General features: G+C 39.2%; 1 pseudogene; it reads left to right on the plus strand.

Annotated features, from left to right (window-relative positions):
* The window catches only part of LOC103011810 (serine/threonine-protein kinase MARK2-like), a 138,623-nt pseudogene extending 125,754 nt beyond the window's left edge, over positions 1–12,869 (plus strand).
* Positions 12,870–14,750: the final 1,881 nt, after the last annotated feature.

The following is a 14,750-nucleotide window of genomic DNA, read 5'->3' on the forward strand; positions in this document are numbered from 1 at the left end:
ACCTGCAGGGGGTAGTGAAGAGTTTTCTAGTAATGGTTTGAAGAGGGCATGATCAGCTTGTGGACATTCTTCTGACTGGTTGGTGTTGAGGTAAGTGGGAGTCAGCATCATCAACCTTCTGGTTCCAACTGGTGGCCTGAGGTCTATGTGCTTGTGGGCGGGATACAGTTAACTTCTCCCACCTGGTGGGGGTTTCTGTATCTGCAAAACAGCTTAAAGATATTGTTAGGTATATCCCTTGAGCAGGAACCAGGACCCTGCCCCAAGTCTACACTATTGTTTCTTTTGACTGTTCCTCTCTTGTCTCTGCATCCCCCTCCCTTCCCTAAGTAGCAACTGTTTGAACCTGCTCATTGGAACTCATGGAAGGTCCTGGAGGATGAATGAAACCTATTTCCTGTAATCAAGAAGTGGGGGACACAGAAAGGCTTTTGTGCTCAGGAGCCCCACAGGGTCCTGCTGGGTTGCAGGAGCAGAGAGTGAGTCTGAATGAATTACAGGTAGGGAGGGCAGGTTAGGAGGGAAAGCAGCTAGGGTTCAGGCTTTGTGGAAAATTAGCTGGGGATTCAAGGGTATTCATCGAGAAAGCTCCACTTATAATTTCTCTTACTAGCAATTAAACCCTCCAAAGCCAGCCATACTAGTGTTCCAACATACTGCTCATGCTCGTTGCTAAGTCTCACATGCCCTGCACTAGAGTCAAGCAGCGTGACAACATGTGCCTCTTCCCTGAATTTCACACACCTGAGATGCCCCAGGGTCTGGAGATCTGTCTCTTCCCACCTGCCCTACTCCTTCATCAAGGCCCAGATCAAATGTCTGTAGCCTTCTCTGAGTCCCCAAGGGGAAAATGGAATCTTCTCCTACTGAATTGCCTTAGCACATTTATCAAGTCCCAAGCACATGGCAGTTTTTGTACAAGCCTTGTGTTCCCTGCTAGATCCTCAGATTCCTAAAGGTTGGGGCAAGAGATATGGCAGAAAAAGCACATATTTGAGGTTTGAAAATCTTCTCCTTTCCCCTCTCAATCTCCTTCACAATGATGATGCTCAGGAAATATGTATGAAGTAAAGGAATTTATTCCCACCATTATGCTTGCTTTTTCTTTTAATTTCCTTGGTAGAAACCACTGATCATCCATTGAGTAAGTTTTTATTTACTAAGCACCAACTATGTAGATAATTCTGTGATGGATCAGGTCATAGAAGGCTTTTACTGTCATGCTAAAACACTGAGTGTTAGTCTTATTTTAGGAGAGATATGAATAGGTATGACACAAGGAAGTGACATGATCAGAGTTATTTTTCAGAAAGATACTTTTTGATGCAATATTAAAGATAGAATGGAGGGAGGTGAACCAGACAGCAGGGGGAACAGAAGTTTGTTGGCAACATTCCAGGCATGAGATGATAATGGCTTAAATTAGTCTTTACGATGGAGAGGAAAAGGTCTGATGGAATAATAGACTGTGAATGTCTGTTCATAGACTTTTACAGCCCAGGCTTCACCACCTGATCACTTACAGATGATTCTTAGTATCTGGCTATTCCTTCATTTCAACTCCATGGGATTTGACTTTTCTTCTCTGTAGATTTGCCAAATATAGGAAAAATCAAAAACTTATTACTAAAAGAAAATAAACATATATTACTTTAAAGTAATAGATAATTTATATCATTAAGCAGAAATAAGTTCCAGAATGTGAAGGTCTCAGAACACTGTCATGAAATTGCCAAGAACCATGGGCCATATGGTAATTCCATATTTAGCTCTCTGAGGAACTGCCAAATTCTTTTCCACAGCTAACTTAGCATGTTACATTCCCATTGGCAATGTACAAGTGTGCCAATTTCTGTACATCCTCACCAACACTTGTTTTTATTTTTCTAAATTATGGATATCTTAGTAGGTATGAAGTGATATCTCATTGTGGTTTTGATTTGCATCTTCCTAAAAACTATTGATGTTTAGTATCATTTCTTGTGATTATTGTGCATTTTTATATCTTCTTTGGATAAAGGCCCTTTTATACATTATATTCCCCAAACATAGATTTATATTTATTTTTATGCACTTGTGTGAAAAATAAAAACTGGAGTTACAAAAAATACAGTGATATTGGCTTTTATATTGCCCATGTATTTACCTTTACTGTCAATTTGTATTTCTTCATCTGGCTTCAGGTTACTATGTAGTGTCCTTTCTTTAGAATCTGAAGGACTCCCTTTAGGATTTCCTATAGGGCAGGTTAATAAACACCCTCAGGGTTTGTTTGTTTGTTTGCCTAGAATGTTTTAATTTCTCCTTCATTTTTGAAGGACAAATTTTCCAGATATAGAATTATTTCTTGACAGTTTTTTTTTCTTTCAACATTTTATGTCATCATACTGCCTTCCTGCCTCCATGGTTTCTGATGAAATTGGCTGTTAACCTTACTGAGGATCTCTTGTGCTTGATAAGTTGCTTCTTTTTCCCTTGCTGCTTTTAAGATTCTTTCTTGTCTTTGGCTTTAGCTACTTTGATTATAATGTATCTTTATATGAATCTCTGAGTTTATTATATTAGAATTCATTGAATTTCTTGGATTTGTAGATCTATGTATGTCATTTTCATATCTGTATTAATTTTAGAATTAGCTAACCAAATGCTACAATAAAAGCTTGTTATAAATATGGCATGAAATTACATAATGCCTGTAGACTAATTTGGGGACAATCAATATCTTACAATAATGACTTCCAAGCAGTATATCTTTTCACTACTTAGTTCTTTATTATTTCTCAGTAGTATTTGTAGCTTTCAGTACACTGCAACTACATATCTTCACATATCTTGTGTTAAATACATCTCTTAGTTTAGATGGTTGGTGATATAAAGAGAATGAAATTTTTAGTTTGATTTTCCATTTCTTCACGGATAATATATAAGCACAGATATTTATTTTCGTAAATGAACCTTGAGTTCTCTGACATTATTAAATTCACTTATTCAAATAATTGTTTTGTCAATTTCTTAGGTTTCTCTATATAAAAAATCATGTTGCCTGCCCAAAAAGAAAATTTTAGCCCAAAAAGAAAATTTTACATCTTTCCACTTCATGCCATAAAGTCTTTTCTTAGCTTCTTTTTTCATATCTCTTTTGTCATCTATGTCTTTGCTGATCTTTTACCTAGTTGTTCTATCAATGGAAAGAGAGAAGTGTTAAATCTTCAAAAATGATGACAGAATTGCCTATTTTTAATCACTTTAATTTTTGATTCATGTGATATAAAAGATATAATTTTTATGTCTTCTTCTTGAATTGACCATTTTATCATTATGAAATATTCCTCATCGTTTAAACGTGCATTGACATCACAAGAACAAAAAATCAGAGAATTAAAATTTGTAGTAAAGGCTCCAGGTAAATGATGCATTTTTCTTTATCTTCTGTTGATTTATTTTCCCAAGTTTTATTTTGGCTGAGATTCTGTGACTACAGAAGTCAATTTACTGTAGCAAGTGGATAGCTGAATGTGTCATACTAAGCAATCAAAATAGAAGGCTTTGCATGTGCATGGATGTGTAGGTGTACATAGGCAGATCCTTTGAAATAGACCTTGAGAGATACTATGATAGACTCTAAAGAATGTGATGATTGATAAGACGTAGCTGGGAGAGGAAATTTTAGGAATGATGTCTAGACATCTTGTTTGGGCATCCTAGTGGACAGTTATATCTTTCAGCAAAATCAAAAATACAGAAGCAGCAGCAGGTCTGAGAGTGCAAAATAATGATTACAGCCTTGGACAAGTTAAGTTTAAAGTATCTGCGGAGTATTAAGGTGATGTCCAGTAGACAGCTGGATATATGGTCTAGTGCTCAGGAGGGAGGTGTGGGCTGGAAGAGATTTGGAAGTCATCAATGTCCTGTCAAGGGCTTGTCAAGTGGAAACTCAAGTGAAAGCCCCAAGATTCATTTTATACCCAACAGACAAAATAAAATACCAGGAAATTCTTTGTGTAAATTGTGCATTTCTCTCTGAGAAACCACATTCCTATAGTGAAAAACTTTAGTGTTTTAAAGTTACAGTCCCCCTGTGAAGTGCAGTTTTTGATAAGTGATAATACTATGTCTGTCCCTCTGCCATAAAATCTATATTTAACCAAGTAAAGCAAAAATGGAAATAATAAAAAGAAAATAGTACACAATATTTTAACTTAATAAAACCAGTTTAGCTGTTTTATCCTGGACTCTGTAATTATTGACATAACTTTTAAGTAAAGAGAGTTATGAAAAACATTGGGAAGAGGAAGACTATAAACATGTGTGTGTGTGTGTGTGTGTGTGTGTGTGTGTGTGGTTTTTTATTGTGGTAAAATACAAATAACAGATAATTTACCATTTTATTCATTTTGAAGTGTACATTCAGGTTATTAATTATATTCACAGTGTGCAACCAACCTCATTATAGGAAGTAACAGGTAAATGAGTACAGGGTTTCAGGTACAGAGACCAGTAGTTGAAATACACTGATACGTATTAATTGTCCTATTTTGTGATGTGACACACACACGTACACATACATAATTTGGTGTTATCATCACAAGCCTATAGTTTTGATATTATTATCTCATTTTATAGAGCGTGAAATTAAGCCTCGAGAGGTGTCTTAAACACAAGGGCAGATCTCACTCTTGGAAGTGCGGGATTAGATCTCAAGCCTCTCCATTCCCACTTTACCTTGCTCTTTTTCAAGACAAACTTTTGCCTAAAACACATTCACTGTTATCTAGCTCCAGAACTTCTTTTTCATGCTAAATGGAAACCCTGTACCCATTTAGCAGTTACTTCCTGTAATGAGGTTGGTTGCACACTGTGAATATAATTAATGCCCTGAATGTACACTGTAGGCTTCAGGTACAGAGACCAGTTGGTGTGAGTTGGACATTAACTGCCCAGTGGTTTTCCCATGGCAGTGACCTCTCCTTGAGAGTTGGGCATTACACCAGTGAAGTGAAAACAGTGGAATAAAAACAAGCAGTGAAACGAATGGCAAAGCTTTACTGTTCTTTCATGGCATAAGTTCAAGTTCATTTGTAACACAGTATATATACAGAAGTAGACTTTGAAATGTGGTGAAGAGATTTAGGAGGATCTAAAAGACATCCACAGAATTCAAGAAGAAGTTGCTGAGGAAGTGCATGATTTAATCAGTAAGCAAATAATGAGGTTATATTTGAAAAGTCAGAAGCAGGATGAGACACCATATTGAGGAATTAGGAGAAAGATGAAGGATAGGGGGTGTGGAAAGCAAAAAAGGAAAGAGAGTAGGAGGGAGAAGATATTGATTTAGTCAGATTTAGTCATTCAACAAGTCTTCTTTTTGTAGGGAAAGCTGCTAAGTCATGTTTATCCAAAAGCCAGTGAAACAAGGTGGAAGGACCAGCAAATCAGGAGAGTGGCTTGATTCGTCAATTTCCTGGAGACAGAGCTTTAAAAAAGGAGGGTCCTAGAAGCTTAAGGGGGAGGGTGTGACTGTGCATCTCAGAGATGAAGGGAGAAAGATTTCACCTATCGACCACAATGGTGTCATTAGAACTCTGCTCATCAATGCTTAGAACTAAGAGTAGATTTTAAATTAAGTCAGAAAATCAACTTTTTGATTCATTGTTTATTCACTCATGCATTCACTTGCTCATGCATTTATTTGTTTAATCAACAAATAAAATTTGAAAATCTATTACATGCATGGTCAAAGATATTCCAAAAGTTTTCTGTTAGGTGTTGGGTGACAGGAAAAATAGGAAGAAGGAAAGACAAAATTTTAGTGTGAGAGCAAGGGCCTGACCTAAATATAAGAAATTCAAGAATTTGAATCCATTTTCAGATGTATCTGAATGTGAAGATGGTAGGCTAACGGTAGCTTCCTCAAGTGTACTGTTCTTACCCAGTTAGAACTCACTTTAAAAAAGCATCAGTTACAAAGCCTGGTTATAAGTTCTTTGAAACTTAAATCATATTTCCTCAAAAACTCAATACCATGCATAGCACATTCTAATGTTTTATCCATAAATACCTCATTAATCCCCGATGTGGCAGGGAATAAAATTACCAGGGTATTAAGGTATGCAGTGAACCTTCCCGTGATATCCTGAGAGTTCTGATTCAGAAATACGGCCTTAATTGGATTATAGTGCAGTTGCATTTAACTGTGGAAATTCAACTAAACCACACTGGGGAAAGAGTTAGAGTGGGGCAGAAATAAAAAAAAGAACATTTTAAATAGCAAATGTAGGGGCTTCCCTGGTGGCGCAGTGGTTGGGGGTCTGCCTGCCAGTGCAGGGGACGTGGGTTCGAGCCCTGGTCTGGGAGGATCCCACGTGCCGCGGAGCGGCTGAGCCCGTGAGCCACAATTGCTGAGCCTGCGCGTCTGGAGCCTGTGCTCCGCAACGAGAGGCCGCGATAGTGAGAGGCCCGCGCACAGCGATGAAGAGTGGCCCCCGCTTGCCACAACTAGAGAAAGCCCTCGCACAGAAACGAAGACCCAACACAGCCATAAATAAATAAATAAAAAATTTAAAAAATAAATAAATAAATAAATAAATAAATAGCAAATGTTCCCATATGACAGTTTCTTCAAAGAGATGACATCAACGAATACACATGAGATGGTGGCTTAAGGCTGTGGTGCCTTCACTGTGTCTCATCCCCACTCACCTACTTTTCATAATGTGAATGTCTCCCACTGCTAAAAGTGACCCCTGAGTTAAAGATACACAGGGAGCTTTTTGAGTTGGGAAAGTTCTGTGTATGGAAGACAGAGCCACTGTTGAATCTCCTAGGAGCTTCATGCATCTTTAAGATTTATCTCTTGGAAATTGTTGGCTTCCTCTCCAATTATAATGGGTTTTCCAATAAGAAAATCTCTGTTTCTCCCTGAAAACTCCCACTTTCCTCCTTGATGACCCAAATTTCCTGACTCTCATATCTGTATTCTTAGTACAACCAAAATTCTATGGCAATTCTGAGTGGTCCTGTGTGTTCTCTTTTTCTCAGTGACAGAAGCCAGGGGCAGTACTGTTCATTTCTTTCCTGTGTGCTTTCTTTGACCATATGTGTCCAAACTGATATTATCTCAAATACTAGAGATTTAACATTAGCACTGCATCTACATCGTGAGTTTAATAGATATCTGAGAACTAGATGAACTTTACAGTTCATAATAAGTTGTATCCTTTCTACAAGTAAATGTATTTTTTCATCAAGAATCAACTGTGTCAGTGGCAGGGTCCACTTGTAAAGGCCTCTGTATCAAAAGCAGACTCCGGCTCAATCACTGAATCTGTTTGCTCATAATGGCAGCAAAAATATAGGGATTAGAAGTGAAAGTACAGCCAATGCAAATGATTGTTAGAGAAAGGTCTTTGTTTTGGATAGAATGCGGTAGGAAAAGCTTTGACCCCTGGTGGAAGAAAAACAGTACCCATCAATAGGCCTGGCATATAGCCTGTAGTCAGTAGATACTGCACTGGAGGACAGTGGGCCAGAGTAAAGTGGGAAACCCCGAGAGTGAAGAAACCCACATATTTCTTGATGTGGATTAGTATATTTATTTGAATTTAAATTAAAATCTATCATAGTGTTATTATTTTATGAACAGCAAAGGAAGATAAAGTATAGTCAACTTCCAACACAATACTTTCTGACGTAGAAATTTTTTTTATTTTTTTAATATAAATTTGTTTATTTATTTTTTCATTTTTGGCTGTTTTGTGTCTTCATTGCTGTGAGAGAGCTTTCTCTATTTGCGGCGAGCAGGGGCTACTCTTTGTTGCAGTGCGTGGGATTCTCATTGCGGTGGCTTCTCTTGTGGAGCACAGGCTCTAGGCATGTGGGCTTCAGTAGCTGTGGCCTGTGGGCTCAGTAGTTGTGGCTCATGGGCTCTAGAGTACAGGCTCAGTAGTTGTGGTGCACAGGCTTAGTTGCTCCACGGCATGTGGGATCTTCCTGGACCAGGGCTCGAACCTGGTTCCCTGGCATTGGCAGGTGGATTCTTAACCACTGCACCACCAGGGTAGCCCTAGAAATTTTATTTTAGATGTATTTGGATGTAGAGTTCTAATATATATCATGCTGCTCTATTCTATAAGTCTTTGAATATACAATATCGTCTGTTTCACTGCTTAGTCATAGTGTATTATTTTTGAGGACATTTTAAAAGGCAACTAAACTCAACGCATCTAGTACTAGCAATGTAAATAATACATAGAGCCATGATACAATGGATGGCTATGGCCAAGCCTGCCCATTTCAGGCAATAACACCCTACCACCCAAGTAGCTCCTGGCCTGCTGCCTGGATGGTGCATATTGAAACACTCCATTGATTCGAAGGGATATCAGACTTCAGGAACTTGTACTATGTGAAAAAAACCATGAATCTTAGAACTTTTGAAATGGCATAGATGAAGTAAAACAAGCTCTCTGCTTTTATTGTGATGAACTTAATAAATGTAAGTGTAGCTCTACTCCAATCAAATGATGTGCAGATATGTGGGACAAGAACAAATTCTGAAGAAATTGATTCTAACATGTCGAAATTTGTCATCATGACAGGAAAATCATTATTCCAAGGGATTTGCTGTCTGTACCTGGTAACAGATACCAAGCTTTGCATTAGAGAAAAAATACAGAGATGCAGTGAAATCTTGAGCACCTAGAGGACATGCTGCCTTCTACAACGCGGATGGCTAACATTTGCATAGATAGAGTGCATTGTATGTGCCAGGCTTTGTCATGCACTATTTCTGCTAAACTTCATAGCAATCTTATGAGTTAAGAATCACTGTTAGCACATTTTATTGTTGAGGAACAGAGGTGCAGAAAGGCTAAATAACTCACTTGGTTAGCTAGTAAACAGAGGGTCACAATTCAAAATGCAAAGCTGAAGCATTTCTCACTCTGCTATGCTGTCTCCTGGTAAGTTAGCCTGGGCTAGTAGCTTTCTCTTTACCCGCCAGATGTTCATAAATTAGGCATTTGTGAGTTGGGAAATCACTCCGCAACTTTGGCTTTCTATCACAAGCAATTACGATTCTCTACTGGCTTCACTGTGAAACCAGTGAATGCAGGTGCCCTCGGCATCAGAATATTCGAGAGTGAGTGGTGCAAGGCACTTGTTTGTTTTTCTTCATATACTCTTCCTTGAAGTTTTTAGTTGATGGGATTTTTAAATTATTTTTCAACTATAAAACTAATAGAGTTAATTGTTAAAATGCTAGTCAGTATGAAAGTATACAATGTAAAAACAAAAGTGTTTCCCTCTCTTGTTGCCCACTACAAGGGTAAATCACTGTCAATACTTTGCTCTGTGTCTTATATGATGATTTTTAGATTCATATACAAATAAGGTGTAAGGTTTATAAAACTTATACCAAATTATTCATGTTATTATGAAATGTGCCTTTTTACTCACCAATATAACATCAAAACAAAAATTATTGGTTCATGAATTGCAAAGAAGGATTAACTAATTAAACTATAGTATCAGAAGGTGGAGTTGGGCCTCAATATTTCCTGAAACCAAAATTTTGTACACTCTTCTCTAAACTCAGATTCTTGCATATTGTCATCTGGATTGTCTCTCTCATTGCAAAGCTAATAATTTCTACAGGAAGGGGAATGAGGTTACCAAAAAATTCCCAGGTTCTCTTTTTTAGTTCCACTTCAAAAAAATCTATGGGGGGCTTCCCTGGTGGTGCAGTGGTTGAGAATCTGCCTGCCAATGCAGGGGACACGGGTTCGAGCCCTGGTCTGGGAGGATCCCACATGCCGCGGAGCAACTACGCCCATGTGCCACAACTGCTGAGCCTGCGCGTCTGGAGCCTGTGCTCCGCAACGAGAGGCTGCGATAGTGAGAGGCCCGCGCACCGCGATGAAGAGTGGCCCCCGCTTGCCGCAACTAGAGAAAGCCCTCACACAGAAACGAAGACCCAACACAGCCAAAAATAAAATTAATTAATTAATTAATTAAAAAAAAAATCTATGGCATGACTTTAACTGATTCAGCTTGGGTTAGGTATCCATCTCTGGCTCAATCAGCGGTATGTAAAAGTCTGGGGAATTATGACTGTCACATCTTTGTTCAATTACCCAAGTCTGGAACATTGGGTAATCTTTGGCCTACGGACAGAGAAATTAAAATATGCCAATTTCCATCTTAAACCACATTGTTGGGAGCAGGAACTGGGTGTGGTTTCAGTAATGGTCTCTCCACATCTCTAAACAAATATCACAAGGATAAAAGTTATCTGGATGAGCAAAATGATAGGAATCCATGAAGCAAAGTATGAATGTACCATAGATAATTTGTCATCTCTCTATGGATGGACATTCATCTTAGCTCATGTTCTTCATCATTATAAATATTTTTCATTATTATAAATAATGCTGCTGTGATCATCCCTGCACACATATCTTTGTGTCCATATAAGCATTTCCATATGTGTCCATATAAGTATAATAGATTTATAAAAATGGAACTGTAAATTAGAAGCACATGCATGTTTTAATTTCATAGATACTGTGAAATCCCCACTGAAAGATATTTACACCAGGTTACACTACCACCAATGGTGATTGTTTGTGTATCTCGCAAATCCCTTAAAAACTATTGGATACAATTAACTAGAGGGAAATTAAGCACTTTCTTAAGTGGATTATAAATCTGTCACCTCTAGATAAATATTGAAATTTCTAGGCTCTGTTTTTATATAACTTCAGGTTATGTATTTCTGAGAGTGAATTGACAGTGAGTATGAATCTCAGTATTAAACTTAAGAAAATTCAGGGTTTATTTTCACCAAGAGAGGAAAAGCTATTTAACCTCAAGACTGAGAAAACACTCTACCTCATCATGGAATATGCTAGTGGAAGAGATGTGTTTGATTGCCTAGTAGCTCATGGCACATGAAAGGAAAAGAGGCTTGAAGAAAATTCCACCAGAAAGTATTTGTTGTGCAGTGCTGCCAACGGAAGTGGGTTGTTTATAGAGACTGAAAGGCAGAAAACCTGCTCTCGGATGCTGACATGAACATCAAGATTGTAGACTCTGGCTTCAGCAATAAATTCACCTTTGGCAACCAGCTACAAAACTTCTGTGGCAGTAATTTTGCTGCCCCAGAACTACTCCAGGGAAAAATTTAAGATAGACCCATGTGGGAGGTGTGGAGGCTGAGAGTCATCCTATATGCAGGGGTCATCTGATCCCTGCCTTCTGATCTCAAGGAGCCATGAGAGAAGTTACTGAGTGAAATATACAGTATTCCCTTCTGCTTGTCCATGGAGTGTGAAAATGTGCTCAAGAAATTTCTCATTCTCAGTTCCACCAAGAGAAGCACTCCCAGCAAGAGAGGCCCTTTTGATCAAATTATGAGAGATTCATGGATAAATTTGGGTCATAAAGATGAACTAAAGCCTTATGTGGAACTACTCTCTGACTACAAAGACCCCCAGAGTTGATGGTGTCAATAGGTTTCACACAAGAAGAGATCAGGTACTCACTGATGGGCCAGAAGTTCGAGTGATGGCCACCCATCTGCTCCTGGGACATAAGAGCACAGAATTGGAGGGCTATACTATCTCCCTGAGGCCCCAGCCTTTATCTAATCTGACCAACAGCAGCAATCCTTTCCCATCTCACAAGGTACAGAATAGTCTCTGCCAACCCCAACCAGTGGGGTGTCAGCAATAATGCTGGTTCTGCCATTTCCATCTCTAATTCTCAGAATACTCAGAGTAGCAGTGCAGAAAATCAGCAGCCTTCAGATGGCCAGGAACCAGAACAAAATGCTAGCAGCACAGTCAACTTGCCTGCCACCTCTCTGACTGTCTTGGAAAAGAAGAAAATAACTCCTGTTCCCTACACAAAGAGCGACCTCTCCACCAGCAGAAATCAAAACAGAAATTCCCCATTTTTGGAGAGGGCCAGCTTCCGCCAGAAAGAAAAGAGCCTGACCAAGCTAAGTTCTGGGGCCTCCACTGGCTTCTGCTTCTGCTGCGATTGACCCAGCCTTTGCCCCGCCTGCAGTAGAAACCCATGACAGCCTTAGTGCAGCCCAACCAAGCCTCTGGGTGCTGCCTCACAGACAGCAATGGCGAGGTGCTTCGGCACAGCCCCGTCAGCATGTCCCTGTGGCTTCCCACAGTGGTGGAGTCCCAGACAGGAAATTCCTTCCAAGCTGAACAGCTCTGACATATACACAACCAGCAGAATTTGCCCTGTGGGAATACCCCAGCCTCTCCCTCTGGCGACAGTCAGAACCAGAAGAACTAGTGGAGACTCACACTTCACCTGGTGTGCAGCGGAAGCAGTGATAAAAGAATTTCGAGAGGCTAAGTGGTGCCCACTCTACTTTACATGGAGTATGAAGATCACAAGCACATGGAGTCTACTGGGAGATGTGCAAGGTCCTGGATGCAAACAGCTGCCAGTGTGAGCTAAACAAACAAACACAAAATATAGGGTTGGCCAAAAAGTTCGTTCGGGCTTTGGTACCATCTTATGGCCAAACCCGAACGAACTTTTTGGTCAGCCCAATACTTGCTTCTGTAAATGCATAGTTCCCAGGGCCAAAAGGACTACATGCAGTGGAAGATGGTGGTGTGCAAAGTGCCACTGAGGTCTCTCAATATGTTTGACTTAAGTGGATATCAAGCATTTCCATGGCCTTTAGAAACGTTGCCTCTAACATCACCGTGGAGTTTAAGCTTGAAAAGGCTGCCATGACCCACCGGAGAGATAAGAGGAGAAGTAGGTTGGCTATAGCTGCTCTGCCCCCAGTGTGGACTAGTGTATTTCATCCTCTGACTCTTCTCCTCTTCCCATGACTTTCTCTGTCTTTTCTTCTATTTTTGCAGGGGAGAGGAGATTGGTCTACTGAAATAAAGACAAACCATCCAAATGGAAACACAACACACATCTATCTCTCTCTCTCTCTCTCTCTCTCTTTCTCTTTCTCTCTCTCTCTCTCTCTCTTCCTGCTATTAACTCATAATGTCTATTAGCATTTCTTTGAGCTGACTAAAGTAAACCATTCTTTATAATAATAGACTACATGTTACATAGTAAATGCATTCACATCATGCCCTCTGGAGCAAAAGGGAAGCATAAGATATAAAATCTCTGGATCAGATGGTTAAAACTGTAATCACTTAAAATCAAGGATGGCATGAGAAAACAGGAAAGCACTGAGCAACTTTTGCAAAGAAAAATAAATTTCTTTTCTCTGGGATAAATATAAGCCAATAAAGCTTAGCCAAATGACCTCATGAGTATAAATGTTTTCCAGGCAAAGTTATAAAGTGCTAAGATGAACACATCTAACCTGTTGCAATAAAGCTGTTCAGTAATAAGAGCCCCTGGATTCCATAGCTCTAGGATGGATTAAATATTTTATCTTCTAAAGAACAGTAATCAGCTGGGGAGAGTGAAGGAATTGGCTTTATTTGATATTTGATTTACTTCCCCTGCCATTTCCATGGGTCACCTTTTGGTGTTGACTTTCAATTCAGCGGCTGCTGTAGCACCAGAATCCTGAATTATGAAAAGAGTGGTTTCATTTAGGAGAAGTAAATATTCTAGCAGCTGTGAGTTTAGGATTTAAAAATCATTCTAACTTGCTGAAAACGAACAGTCCCAGCATAGAGTCAAGCGAGAAGCAAATGGCAGAAATACCTGTATGAGTCCATTCACTGGGTGTGTAGTGTGTCTTGTCTATGGCTTACCTTGTTATTTGCTTGTTTTTCTCCCCATTTTCACCTCCCCAGATGCCCCTAACCACTGCATCTCCAACTCTTCTTCTGAAGACCAGCTGATTCCTTCATTCTCTTCATTCATTCAATAAAATATTGCTCATCTATGAAGATACAATATTTAAAATAATTTTCATAGTAGACATGCATAAACAAATATACTGTACTAAGTGCTATTTTAGGGTACCTACTGATGGCTGTTGGAACAAAGAAAATAATATAACTAATTGTGAGTGGAATGATCAGAAGATGAGCAGAGATATGAATTGCAAATATACAAGGAACCACATTTTAGGTAAAAAGAGCTGCAGTAAAATCACAGAGTCTCAGATGTTCTCTGAGGTAGGTAATAATTGGTTATGACATAGGGATGACACAGGGTATGACATGTGGCAAAGTGGTAGGAGATGACACAGAAAGATAAATTGAGATCAGATTCTGAAGAACCCCAAAGAGCAGAAGACCTTGGTCTTTATTCTGGAGGTGAATCATCAATGACAGTGATTAGATGGAGGGTGTATTCTAGGATGATCACTCCATTTTCAGGATAGAGAATTTGCATTAAAAATCCCAGTTTCTAGATTTTTCCACAACATGCAGAAAAAATCTATGAGACCACAGCTTTTGATAATACATGCTAATTCCCAAGGTTGTTGCTTTTAAGAGAGATACGTTTTTAGCGAAATTCCTAGTGAGTACAATTCTCCCTGCTATAAGTAGGCTATGGGAAAATGAGGTCACTTCTTCATATCTTAAAGTTAAAGCAAGAGGTAATATAGTGAGTAGGGAGGCTCTGAGTGTCTGACTCTCTTTTGATCTTCTATGATGATATTCACTCGTAGATAAAGTTACTGAACTGAAATCAATACTCAGTGGAAAGTAACTGCTTATCGGAGGCATAATTTAGAGTGTCAGCCTAATCCCAGTCCCTTCTTTGGTGAACTTCCCCTCTCGCAG

The sequence above is a fragment of the Balaenoptera acutorostrata genome, chromosome 16, assembly GCF_949987535.1.
Source record: "Balaenoptera acutorostrata chromosome 16, mBalAcu1.1, whole genome shotgun sequence".
NCBI classification, from domain to species: domain Eukaryota; kingdom Metazoa; phylum Chordata; class Mammalia; order Artiodactyla; family Balaenopteridae; genus Balaenoptera; species Balaenoptera acutorostrata.